Below are 15,531 nucleotides of genomic sequence, written 5' to 3'. Positions count from 1 at the left end.
GTTTGGTATTAACCCATTAGGCACTGGTATCGTTTGGTATTAACCCATCAGGCGCTGGTATTGTTTGGTATCAACCCATCAGGCACTGGTATCGTTTGGTATCAACCCATCAGGTACTGGTATTGATTGGTATCAACCCATCAGGCGCTGGTATTGTTTGGTATCAACCCATCAGGCACTGCTATCGTTTGGTATCAACCCATCAGGCACTGCTATCGTTTGGTATCAACCCATCAGGTACTGGTATTGATTGGTATTAACCCATCAGGTACTGGTATTGATTGGTATCAACCCATCAGGCACTGGTTTCGTTTGGTATCAACCCATTAGGCACTGGTATTGATTGGTATCAACCCATCAGGCACTGGTATTGTTTGGTATCAGCCCATTAGGCACTGGTATTGATTGGTATCAACCTATCAGGCACTGGTATTGTTTGGTATCAACCCATTAGGCACTGGTATTGTTTGGTATCAACCCATCAGGCACTGGTATTGTTTGGCATCAACCCATTAGGCGCTGGTATTGTTTGGTATCAACCCATTAGGCACTGGTATTGTTTGGTATCAACCCATCAGGCACTGGTATCGTTTGGTATCAACCCATTAGGCGCTGGTATTGTTTGGTATCAACCCATTAGGCACTGGTATTTTGTATCAACCCATCATTAGTTTGTTTGGTATCAACTCGTCAGCCGTTGGTATCAACCCACCATGTGTCGGTATTCGCACTAGTCAATATTTTACAGAGTGCCACAGTTTTTTGTTGCTTTTTTTGCGTGTGGTTTACGTGGTAAATGTTCCGGTGTTATATTCCATATCAGCTGTCAAATCGCCATTTATCACCTCATTAGTGTAACGTATGGGCTTCGCCAACAATTTCTATCGAGGAGGTTTCGGGCTTTCTGGCACAGTAACGAGGCGTATGGCCAGACTTCCCTTTCTTGTTTACTCTAGTCCCATCGTCACTTTAAAAAGCTATGAATATTGTCATAACAGGAGCATCTACTTCGTCAACTCTTGTCTTTTGATATATATAGGAAAGTTCTAGTACTGTCCTAATTATTCGGAAATGGCATACAAAGACGTTTTCCGATTTGAAGATACAAATGATGAAGTACAGTACTTTAGATTTAGTGTCGTGGATGTTTCCAACAGTGGACCATAGTCGTTCGGTTCTCAGACAAGCTTGAAAGTCGCAACCTTATGCAAGTTCGTTAATTTGCATTTAATACTCTTTACTTGTCTAGATTTATCAAGATCCGCTCCCTGCTGGCTATTCTTCAAATTCATAATTTACTTTACATATCATATCGACTTACTCTTAATTGGAGAAGAATGTCAATTGTTCGAGGTTACATTTAAAAATACTTGTATCAGGTACACAACTGAAAATTAGGATTGGCTCAAAACTCTTACGAACTTGAGGACGGTCCGATCGACTTGGCCTGTCATACCCAGTCGTTAAGTCGTCGAAATCGAGTACAAAATCTGAATTCGTGACAAAATATTTGGAACCAAATCAGAATACATTACCCATTAAGTTTAGTTTTTTTACGGGGAAAAAAATGGCGCTATGAATTCAGTCTTTGTACCGGTGGAAAAATTGCTTAATGAATGAAAAAACACTTGTATATAGAAACGTATAAACAATTTAATATGAATTTTTGTTTAAAATTTGAACTTGACAACAACAAATAATAAAACAAAACGTAACTGAAAAAAATATCCACTGGTATACATCCATTTCTTTGTTCGGTGGTAAAGTTCATCTTCTATTTGTGGTTTGTAACTACTTAATCGGTGGGTTACGTTCACAAAGTTTACATACATCAGATGTATATAAGTTCTCTACACAAATCGATCTTCCTCTTCAACATTCTACTGTACATTGATCGTAATGTCTGTACGCAAAGTCAACTCGATTAAGATTGTCTCTGCTAAAAATCCTCCTTCGCTGTAAAAACGTCAGAAAATGTGCCTCATTTTCCTGGTTTCCAAACACTTCTTCCTCGTATATGATGTGTATTCAAGAGTTCGGCAATAATTGTTACAAGTCGGTTTCCTCATCGCAAGGTAAAACCCTACGTTCCCGGATCTTGAACATTCCGTAAAATTTAGTGTTAAAAAATACAACACAAAGGTCCAACTCAAAAATTACACCAAATTAAAATTATGATGAATGTCCATTAGAACATCCCAATCATAACCGTCTGATGAACCAAGGGCGCCTGTAGTCCACGTGTTTTTGTTCTACAGTCCGGCAGCCAGTGCACGCGCTTTTATCGTTGCCTAGTAACGGATGCTGCGGCAGTTGACGGCGTTACCGTCGCCCTCTGGTATTCATCCCGTGTGACGTCACTCGGATGGACAGCATCCTCTGGATAATCGGTATCCAATTTCTACGTCACAACCTGAAAAATATAATTAAAGAGCCATAAGTATTTGACAATATATAACAAAGATCACTGTTATCATATACTACAGGTTTATCGAAACGTTCTGTCGAATGTTCGACAAAGTTCATAATCATAGGGAAAATTAAAAATAATTACACAAAAATCTATGTGAACATTTGCCAGTGACTTTGATGAGGAAACGTCAAGTGATTCCCATGGCCACCCACTTATAGACATAGTGCAGTGAGCTTGTGTACTGGAATGCTGTACAGTCTGAACACCTGTTCACTATCTATGACTGGCCCAGTCGAGTAGGCGCCAGTAAGTCTGGTCCGTCTCGACCAAGCATTCCAGCTATTCTCGACTGTAACTTTTCAAAATACAGGTGCAAGACTTAATTAGAGACCTCTAGCATCACGTGTACGCACGATAGATATAGGATTGAGTTTAATTAATCTCACCTGTCGAGAATGTCCACATGTGGACTGGTCTCCGGAAAGGACGTCTATTTCGATACATCACCCATTGGACAAATCTGTCAAAAAATAAATTAATAATTATACTAAAGTTTCGTGAAATGTTGTGAACGGTTGATAATCAGTGTTGTCCATTGTCATATATCCTTTACATAAAAGGACCATATTATCATTATTTATTCAGACCGCTTGTTACTGAACACCTGTGATAGCTCGATCGATAACGTACTCAACACAACGTCATAACAACAGCAATTACACTCATTAATTAGAAAATCTCATGAAAATCTTGATTGGACATACATGTTTATACGATTGAATTAATATTCTATCAAGTTCCAATCTTTAAAACATTAATCAGTCTTTAGATGCCATTATTATTTACGAAACATGTTATTGTATTGAACCTTACCTCGGTAAGAACAGTGTTGGGTTGAGATTTCTCACTCAGAGGTGAACGACAGCTTGTAGGGGTAAGGCTCCCAAGAACAGTTGGTACTTCCAGGGCAAGTTCGAGGTCCAAAATGTAATCAATCACGTGTTGGAGAAGCTGTGTTTTTGACACTTTTTTGTTCTGTGGTACCGACGGTACTAAGTCCTTCAGTTTGGTGAAACATTCAGTCATTTCAGCTGAGGTTTCGTCCATCTTCGGTTTGAAGATTCTGGATTCCTGGCGGATTCCGAGCTCAACCGCTGGTCTCATGCAAGCTTGTGTAACGGCCTTCATAATGTATCCAAGAGAAAAATCAATAACAGGACGAAATCCTTGGGCTTGTAATAACGTGTGTGCGCTTCAAGAGTTGCAAGCAGAATGCTGAAAACGAGGAACTTCTCTCGACATATAACCGTAGCCGTGTGTGGTTAGCAATGCTCATGTGTACAATTGTATCGAGTTAAGCCCCGCCCACCGATCGATTACTCAGCAGTCATGTGAGTTGCTGTAGTAATTTGAGTGACAAGTGGGTGTTACGTCTCGGCCAATCAGTGGCCGTGACACTATAATAGCATGTCAGGATACGCCCCTGGGCTGGATAGTGCTAATCTCCCAGCACACATGATTACTGCTCAACTGAGAAGTGTTTACACAGACAAGAGGTTGTAAAAACATTTTACTATAGAAAAATCGTAATCGCTTCTAAAAATATCATGAGTGAAACCTTTTACGATAAGACTCACCAAAAACTGACATATAAACACAAGTTTTGAACAAGAAGTTACTTTTAAGATTGAAGAAAAGTTGAGTTAATTTTTTGACAGGTAACATTCTTTGACAGGTGATAAATTGACACGCCGGGACCCGCAATCCCCCCCAAAAATCCGTCCCGACGGTCTGGCGCCGGCTTGTGACGTCACCCATTCATACACCAGGGCCTGCTATCGTAGCGGCGCCAGGCGGGCTGAGTATAACACTACGTTGTGCCAATCAAGTCGTACTTCAAAGCTACCGCCTAGCTTCGGCTGATAAATTGCATTAAAATTCGTCACCTTCGCCCTAAAGATACTTCACACAAGCACACCTGCAAAATTTGCATATATTTATATACAGTGGGAAGTATTTCAGTAAGATATCGCTGGCGCCAGACATCTTCTCGAGATTAACAAAAATAAATACTCGACTTGAGTGGGGGTATTCAAGTTTATCGGAATGTGCCTGTTCCTACAGGTATTCCAGTACATAGTTTAAATCTGGATACACTTTTCTAAATGATAAAGACAAGCCGTGTCATTAACTACAAGCTTGTCTGTGATTTTAGAAGGTTTTTTATTCAAATAATAATGCTTTCAAATTACTGAGATAAGTTGATTCATCAAATTATATGTGCTCATATTTTTGGTCTTTTCATATGCTTTTAGAAATCCCGCACACTGGGAGATACATAAGTCGCCTTCATGTACATGTATATATTTTCCCACAAGCAATTGACAGGTGCACGTTTTTAATTAACTTCTCATCTTCGAGTTTCCAGACAAATAAAATTATTTACTAGATGCATTTAAAATTTAAGATGAATTTACAATTTGAACATATTTTGTTTTCAAATTATTCACAAAAAGAACAGACACAAGTAAAAAAATGAATTTCTGAATCTTTAATAATTTTAATGCAGTGTATGAAATAAATATCTTAAAGAAAAAACGAAAACGCTTATACAAGTTATTTCATGCAAATGATATTTATTTTCACATTACAAAAAATAATTACTTAGTAATCAGGTAGTATAATTCCGAATGTCATGTATCCTGTCAATGTATATTAAAATTCAAGGATTTTACATTATACTCTCGCTTTTAATCACAAGGAAAATATTAAAACGGCCAATCGTACATTAAAGTGTACTAAGACAAATACTCGATTAGATTTTTTTTACTGAGTGACACATAAACAGACGGAATTGATTGATCATGATTAGATGCTTGTTGAGTTCCCGAATTTTATCATGGCTAGGTTCTTGGTAAGTTACCCGGGTTAATAACATAAATATAGGTAAACTGGTTACTGTTGCCGCCGAATTCTTTTCTCGTTATACAGAATTCTCTCAACATACTGAATCCCTTTCTCATTATATAAGATTCTCTCAACATACCGAATTCTTTTCTCGTTATATTAAATTCTCTCAACATACTGAATCTCGTTCTCATTATATAAGATTCTCTCAACATACCGAATTCTTTTCTCGTTATATAAAATTCTCTCAACATACCGAATTATTTTCTCGTTATATTAAATTCTCTCAACATACTGAATCCCGTTCTCATTATATAAATTCTCTCAACATACCGAATTCTTTTCTCACTATATAAAACTTCTCTCAACATACCGAATTCTTTTCTCGTTATATAAAATTCTCTCAATATACCGAATTTTTACTTTAATATATATAATTTTCCCAACATACCGAATTCTTTTCTCATTATATAAAATTCTCTCAATATACCGAATTCTTTTCTCGTCATATAAAATTTTCTCAGCATACCGAATTCTTCTCTCATCATATAGAATTCTCTCAACACAAAGAATAATTTTTTATTATTACATATAGAATTCTCTCGACCTACTGAATCTGTTTTCATTATATTGAATTCTCTCAAAATACCGAATCATTTCCTCATTATATTGAATTTTCTCGACATACCGAACCACTTTCTCATTATATTTAATTCTCTCAATATACCGAATTCTTTTCTTGTTATATTAACCTTTTTTTGCCCACCGATGATACCGTATTCTCGGTACAGAATTCTGTACTTTATAGACCAAAAGTGCAGTTATATGCTGCAATCAAATATATCAGTTTTGACTTGATAATACGACGCCTTGAAATGAAAATAAAGATATTACTAACAAACAATTGACCGAGGAAATCCAGCCTCACTTGCTGTACGTACACGCTAATAAATATACATTATCGAATGTATTTCATCAAAATCTGTTTCCATGATATTCTATTTGGCAGCTTCTGACATAAAATTTCTATTAATACGCCCATTACAGTTATTGATCTCTCAAAAATGTGAAATATTGGGTCAGAAAAATATATCAGCACAGGTGTTATATATCCATTGATTAAACAATAAATATACCTTCAGGAATTTGCCGATTGTAAAGTATTTCGATATTAACATAATTAATTAATCAGAGCCGTCTCACATTCTTTGATATATCACAGGTATACTCATATAACCGCGCCGTTAAGAGGTATAAATAAAAGTATTCAAATAGTGTATGACAACATCTCGCTCACATCTTTTTTGCTTTAGAGGTATTTTTTTTTAATTTTTTCCTGGAAAATTAAAGAAGACCCTGCCAATTTCCTCATTACTTTAATTTGAAGAACATACTCCTGGTTTTATGGATACAGGAACCAAAGACAACACATTCTATAACAAGCACAGGTATACAACACATTCTATAACGACCACAGGTAGACAACACATTCTATAACGACCACAGGTAGACAACACATTCTATATCGACCACAGGTAGACAACACATTCTATAACGACCACAGGTAGACAACACATTCTATAACGACCACAGGTAGACAACACATCCTATAACGACTACAGGTAAACAACACATTCTATAACGACCACATGTAGACAACACATCCTATAACGACCACAGGTAGACAACACATTCTATAACGACTACAGGTAGACAACACATTCTATAACGACCGCAGGTAGACAACACATTCTATAACGACCACAGGTAGACAACACATTCTATAACGACCACAGGTAGACAACACATTCTATAACGACCACAGGTAGACAACACATTCTATAACGACCACAGGTAGACAACACATTCTATATCGACCGCAGGTAGACAACACATCCTATAACGACCACAGGTACACAACACATCCTATAACGACCACAGGTAGACAACACATTCTATAACGACCACAGGTAGACAACACATTCTATAACGACCACAGGTAGACAACACATTCTATAACGACCACAGGTAGACAACACATTCTATATCGACCACAGGTAGACAACACATTCTATAACGACCACAGGTAGACAACACATCCTATAACGACCACAGGTAGACAACACATTCTATAACGACCACAGGTAGACAACACATTCTATAACGACCACAGGTAGACAACACATCCTATAACGACCACAGGTAGAGCAAACCTTCTACAACGACCACAGGTAGACAAACAATTCTACACACGACTTACAGATAGACAAACACATCATATAACGACCACAGGTAGACAACACCTTCTATAACGACCAAGGTAGACAAAACACATTCTATTAAACGAATACAGGTAGACAACCATCCTATAACCTATAACGACCACAGGTAGAAACACATCTATAACGACACGTAACACATCTATAACGACCACAGGTAGACAACACATTCTATAACGACCACAGGTAGACAACACATTCTATAACGACCGCAGGTAGACAACACATCCTATAACGAGCACAGGTAGACAACATTCTACAACACAGAGAACACATTCTACAACGACAAAGACAACATCTATAACGACCACAGTAGCACAACACATTCTATAACGCCACAGTAGCAACACATCAACGACACAGGTAGCAACACCAACGACCACAGGTAGACAAACATCACAACGGTACAATACACAATCCTATAACGGCCACAGGTAAACAACACATTCTATAACGACCACAGGTACACAACACATCCTATAACGACCACAGGTTCACAACACATCCTATAACGACTACAGGTAGACAACACATTCTATAACGACCAGGGGTAGACAACCTATCCTATAACGACCAGAGGTAGACAACACATTCTATAACGACCACATGTAGACAACACATTCTATAACGACCACAGGTAGACAACACATTCTATAACGACCACAGGTAGACAAACCATTCCTATAACGACCACAGGTAGACAACACATTCTATAACGACCACAGGTAGACAACACATTCTATAACGACCACAGGTAGACAACACATTCTATAACGACCACAGGTAGACAACACATTCTATAACGACCACAGGTAGACAACACATCCTATAACGACCACAGGTAGACAACACATTCTATAACGACCCAGGTACACACAATTCCTCTAACGACCACAGGTAGACAACACATTCTATAACGACCTGAGGTAGACAACACATTCTATAACGACCACAGGTAGACAACACATTCTATAACGACCACAGGTACACAACACATTCTATAACGACCACAGGTATACAACACATTCTATAACGACCACAGGTAGACAACACATTCTATAACGACCACAGGTACACAACACATTCTATAACGACCACAGGTAGACAACACATTCTATAACGACCACAGGTAGACAACACATTCTATAACGACTACAGGTAGACAACACATTCTATAACGACCACAGGTAGACAACACATTCTATAACGACCACAGGTACACAACACATTCTATAACGACCACAGGTAGACAACACATTCTATAACGACCAGGGGTACACAACACATTCTATATCGAACAGGGGTACACAACACATTCTATAACGACCAAAGGTAGACAACACATTCTATAACGACCTGAGGTAGACAACACATTCTATAACGACCAGGGGTACACAACACATTCTATATCGACCAGGGGTACACAACACATTCTATAACGACCACAGGTAGACAACACATTCTATAACGACCACAGGTAGACAACACATTATATAACGACCACAGGTAGACAACACATTCTATAACGACCACAGGTAGACAACACATCCTATAACGACCAGAGGTAGACAACACATTCTATAACGACCACAGGTAGACAACACATTCTATAACGACCAGGGGTAGACAACACATTCTATAACGACTACAGGTAGACAACACATACTATAACGACCACAGGTAGACAACACATACTATAACGACCGCAGGTAGACAACACATCTATAACGACCACAGGTATACAACACATCCTATAACGACCACAGGTAGACAACACATCGACCACAGGTAGACAACACATTCTATAACGACCACAGGTAGACAACACATTCTATAACGACCACAGGTACACAACACATTCTATAACGACCACAGGTAGACAACACATTCTATATCGACCACAGGTAGACAACACATTCTATATCGACCACAGGTAGACAACACATTCTATAACGACCACAGGTAGACAACACATTCTATAACGACCACAGGTAGACAACACATTCTATAACGACCATAGGTAGACAACACATTCTATAACGACCACAGGTAGACAACACATCCTATAACAAGCACAGGTACACAACACATTCTATAACAAGCACAGGTACACAACACATTCTATAACGACCACAGGTAGACAACACATTCTATAACGACCACAGGTAGACAACACATTCTATAACGACCACAGGTACACAACACATTCTATAACGACCACAGGTAGACAACACATTCTATAACGACCACAGGTACACAACACATTCTATAACGACCACAGGTACACAACACATTCTATAACGACCACAGGTAGACAACACATTCTATAACGACCACAGGTAACAAACACATTCTATATCGACCACAGGTAGACAACACATTCTATAACGACCACAGGTAGACAACACATTCTATAACGACCACAGGTAGACAACACATTCTATAACGACCACAGGTAGACAACACATTCTATAACGACCACAGGTAGACAACACATTCTATAGCGACCACAGGTAGACAACACATCCTATAACGACCACAGGTAGACAACACATTCTATAACGACTACAGGTAGACAACACATTCTATAACGACCACAGGTACACAACACTTTCTATAACGACTACAGGTACACAACACATCCTATAACGACCACAGGTAGACAACACATTCTATAACGACTACAGGTACACAACACATCCTATAACGACCACAGGTAGACAACACATTCTATAACGACCAGGGGCAGACAACACATTCTATAACGACCACAGGTAGACAACACATACTATAACGACCAGGGGTAGACAACACATTCTATAACGACTACAGGTAGACAACACATTATATAACGACCACAGGTAGACAACACATCCTATAACGACCAGGGGCAGACAACACATTCTATAACGACCACAGGTAGACAACACATACTATAACGACCAGGGGTAGACAACACATTCTATAACGACTACAGGTAGACAACACATACTATAACGACCGCAGGTAGACAACACATACTATAACGACCGCAGGTAGACAACACATTCTATAACGACCACAGGTAGACAACACATTCTATATCGACCTGAGGTAGACAACACATTCTATAACGACCACAGGTAGACAACACATTCTATATCGACCACAGGTAGACAACACATTCTATATCGACCTGAGGTAGACAACACATTCTATATCGACCTGAGGTAGACAACACATTCTATAACGACCAAAGGTAGACAACACATTCTATAACGACCACAGGTAGACAACACATTCTATATCGACCTGAGGTAGACAACACATTCTATATCGACCTGAGGTAGACAACACATTCTATATCGACCTGAGGTAGACAACACATTCTATATCGACCTGAGGTAGACAACACATTCTATAACGACCAAAGGTAGACAACACATTCTATATCGACCTGAGGTAGACAACACATCCTATAACGACCACAGGTAGACAACACATCCTATAACGACCACAGGTAGACAACACATTCTATATCGACCTGAGGTAGACAACACATTCTATATCGACAGAAGTAGGCGACAACTCAAGACCAAAGGTAATCTTTACCAAGGACGTTAAGTTTGAGTGCAATTATTTCCGAGCACTATGACGTCATACTTTCGTATCTGAATTGCTTAATCAAAGTTTAGACGTAAAGAAACCAACTAAGGTAGAACCAGATGTCATGAAACCATCATCACATTTCATGACAAAAAATCAAACCAATGCAAGTAGCATAGAGCCCATATTGATACCACATCACAACCGATTCCGCGTTGATTGATGTAGCCAGTGCACGTCACAGCTTTCCTGGCGCCGACTTCTCCAAAAATACAGCTTTATAACATTACTAGAGACACAGATAGAAAGTTCCACATCTGGATGTCACACCTATACAGAGACTGAAATTGACAGCATGCACTTGTGTTTGTGTTTTGTTGTTTTTTTTTTTTTTTGTGTTTTTTTTTTAGCTTTCGTACTTAACCAGATTTCGTACTGTCTAGTTCTAGGGGACAGTTTAATTGTTTGATATTAACCGATAAAATGTTATTAATATTATCAATTCGATGATTCATCACATCTATGACATCTGTGTCCTTACTTTTGTAAAGTGTCTTCAGCATATTTCGATAAAGCTATTTGAGGCAAAAATTCCTCTTTCAACAAATCCCTGTCGTCTTACCGGTAAAAAAAATGAAAAAAAAAAAAAAAAAAATCCCCCCCCCCCCCCCCCCCCCCCAAAAAAAAAAAAACTAATTAAAAAAATCAGCACACAAAACAGAAATGTATTCCTCATAATGTCTAAATCACCTGACATTATTGTGAAAATAAGTAAAATACAATTTTCCCAACGAAACATCTTGTTTTCCGCCAATACTAAGCTAAGTAGGATAATGCATTTTTGTTTTAAGTATAAATGGATGGTGAAAGCTTTGCCAACTGGTTCATTGGCTTTAATTAGGTTTTTGGAAGATTTCTGATACAGATGTTGTAATGTCAGTCGGTTTTAGCTCCCACAAATTCTCGTGAGGCACTGGGCAGCTGTCCCTAACTTTTTATCTGCCCCTTGGATTTCTGGGCGCGTTCGATTCGTGTCCATATGTCCCTAGAAGAACAAAGACGGGTACTGAGGAACATCGCATCTGTTCTAAATTTTCCCACATGGGTCTTGTTGGTTTTTATCTCAGAAAACACACAGCCGAGCCAACAAGAACCAAGGCATATCGAGGACCAGCTCTCGTATACATCACAAGTATTTAAAATATATCCAGGAAGATCTAATAAAAATGTAAATCCAAGTTTGAGTAGGGTATCCATGGAGTTGTGAAGCTCTCCAGCATTGTACACCGTTCCGAAGCTCGGCGCGTGTCGAAGTGTGCGTCGTGGATAGAACGCGTGGTCTTTGTATTAAATATCGGTGGTAGGTGGGCTCAGGGAGTTACAGCTATTGTTAGGATGATAGCTTGATTGCGCTCAGTAAACACAGTCGCGTGCCAGCTACGCCACTCTCAGGTGTCGACCAATCAGAGCACGCTACGTCACGATACGGTAACTGCTTCCATAGGCCGTTCGGTGCAAAAACGTAAACAGGGGAGTAAAGTTTTCGCTCTCAGACACGAACACTGATAACGTCAGTCTATTATTACAGTCTAGTGCCGTTTACAACAAAAGTTGACTATTCTGTACATTGTAAAAATGTAATCTACATTTTAAAGATAGTTTTATAATTTTAATAAGACTATCTACATATACACGTACATGTATTACAAACAAACGGGACAAATCACCACATGCACGTAATTAATATCAAATGATGACAAATATGCGATATAATAACTACAACTTTAATATTGTAATAAAAACTGGTATATTTTAATGCCCGAGCTCTTCATTCACAACCCCCTTGGGAAGAATTCATCAAGAATGCAGACTCTTCGACGTCAGGCATAAGTTTTATTTTGATTACCGTCAACGTAACGTTTGGCATAACGTTCAAAATACTACTATGAATAGTTTTGAATCAAACGTTTAAGTGTCTAAGAACTACGCGATGAAGTCATTCTGATTAGAAATACAACTAAAAAGGCATTTGCATTTTTTTCACTCGGATTGAAAATTGGTTTATACATTTTATCACGAATATTTATTTACAATATTCGGCAGTCGATGGTTCAATTGACACACGCTATGTATTCACAATGTTGCCATAGGGTGTAAGAATTGTACCTGCTTCTGCCAATGCATCGTCGGAAGAGGCGACTCAATTTGGCATCTTATATTTTCTCTTCTTTCTTAAACCACCTTCTTCCTAACATCTTTCTTGAAACTGTCTGACTTTTAGCATTTAGTTTAGCACGATATGTCCCCTGGCCGAGACATACAAGAGTCTTGAAAATGGTAGTTACTACTCCTGGTTCGCCAGTTGTAAGTATAATCACGGACTAAGATATGTATACTTAGAATGCATACGTCCCTGCTTTATAGTGCTATATTAATCAAACATGCTACTATCCATGGTATGATAGGATCGGTTGGGGTATCTGCTGGTGTTTTTGGTAGTATGATTCAGTGAGGTAGCACTATAAAGCAGGGACGTATTGTAAGTCCCGTTATAAAGTTATATTGCTGGTCGGGTCAAAAATTCGAAAAAAATGACACCCCGGTATTCATTATAACCAGAACTCTGATTGGTTCTGAAATGTGAAAGGTCATAGGTCATTATATAGCTGCCATATTGCCCCAAGAGAAATTGATTTCAGTTAATTTTTCGCATGCACATGTATTACGAATAGTGACATAATTTCGATAAATGTAAGTCAAAACTGTAACACATTACGGTTATAGATTACAAGCAGTATTAAGTTGACATTCATACATCAAAAACAAAATAAAATGTTGCTTGGATTTGATCTTTAAAAAAATGTCATGGTTGATTTTGAAGAATTTTGTTTCCAACTAATGAGGACCCAAGCCTTTCTGGTATGTATTGTGGTCGTTATATTTGGTTGAAATTGTCGGTTTCGTGCTAAAATAGTGTTGTTGTTTTTTCGGCATAGCCGTCTAATTTTGTTTTGGCCCCGGATATGACGCGACAGGTGGCGTTACTGGTCAAGATGAAGTATGTGATTGGTCAATGTAGCGGTCAATGCAAAATGCAGATATACAGTTAAAAACGAAATAAAGTTAAAGGGACCTCACGGTTAACCAATATTTATTTTGTATTTTTTATCTTATTATTGGGTATATCTTTAAAAAAAATAACCTTCTGAACAATAACCATTCGAATTCGATGATTAAGGTACATAAAAACATCAATTATCAATTATTAAAATGTTATCACAATTCGCTGATCAACAATCTGAATAAACACATGGAAACAAAAATGGCTACCAATGTGAATCGACAGCGGTTGAAAACGATAACAGCTTCCGCAATGAAGAGAATAATAGGGAAATGGGTCAAACACAATCCTAGAATTAAACTTGGGAAGCAGTACAATACACTGTAACAGTTCAAACATGAAAACAGCAGTAATACGGACGCCGCTCGTATTCTGCTTGATTGTTTGATAGTAGGTCTTGACAATCTCGGTAATATTTACACAAACTCGGTAATATTAACACAAACTCTATAATAGTTCCACAAACTCGGTAATATTTATACAGTCTGTACCAGTACATCGCTACTATCACTATACTATATGAACAATGTTTACACTTATTTACACATAAATATATGTGCCGTAAATAAACCACTGTATAATATCGTTATCCAACTAACCCAGATGGAATATAGATATCGCCTTGTAAACTATCGTGTGTTTGTGCTGCCACGATTTCTAAACAGTCACGTAATGATTTAAAAATAATTTCCGCGCTAAATTTAGAGGGGGCTTCCCAACTAAATCGAGTGGTCAAGCTGGACATAGGGATTGACTGGGAACATTGGGACAGCACAGAAACATAACTGGAAAGGAACAAAACGCGTACATTCAGTGAAAATTGCAACGTGTTTACCGTGATGTCCCCTTTTAATTGAATGCAAGCTGAATAAGTGGATGCATCTATTCAAATGACACATTTGCAGTAGTCCTATTATCACCAAAAATGATTCAAACTAATTTTGTTATCCGTGCTGAAACTGCGCATTTATTAATTACAATGTAGTTCGTTAACTTATTTCACCAGTAGTTTTACATTATAACCACCAGCATTAAAACTATGCCGTTTATCTTTTTTGAAGATATTTCTTGTTAAATTCATATTTTGATATGTCTACAATTATGAAGAAGTCGGCATTTTGCCGGGTCTTCGTGGGAGTGTTTTCTATTTTCGACAATCTCGAGCCCCAGTGTTGGTAGGGTCGACTTTGTCGGTGGCTGTTCCGAGTATCGCTACCACTCCAAGT

General features: G+C 38.2%; 1 long non-coding RNA gene across 1 annotated transcript; it reads right to left on the bottom strand.

Annotated features, from left to right (window-relative positions):
• Positions 1-1,633: 1,633 nt before the first annotated feature.
• On the bottom strand, positions 1,634-3,754 carry LOC117325453. Its single transcript, XR_004532262.1, has 3 exons — positions 3,287-3,754; positions 2,860-2,933; positions 1,634-2,413 (listed from the first exon to the last, which is right to left on the bottom strand). It is a non-coding gene; the product is annotated as an uncharacterized LOC117325453 (long non-coding RNA).
• Positions 3,755-15,531: the final 11,777 nt, after the last annotated feature.

Source organism: Pecten maximus, chromosome 4, assembly GCF_902652985.1.
Source record: "Pecten maximus chromosome 4, xPecMax1.1, whole genome shotgun sequence".
Lineage (NCBI taxonomy): Eukaryota > Metazoa > Mollusca > Bivalvia > Pectinida > Pectinidae > Pecten > Pecten maximus.
The sequence above is the reverse complement of the archived record's forward strand: the minus strand, read 5'-3'. Positions and strand labels throughout refer to the sequence as shown.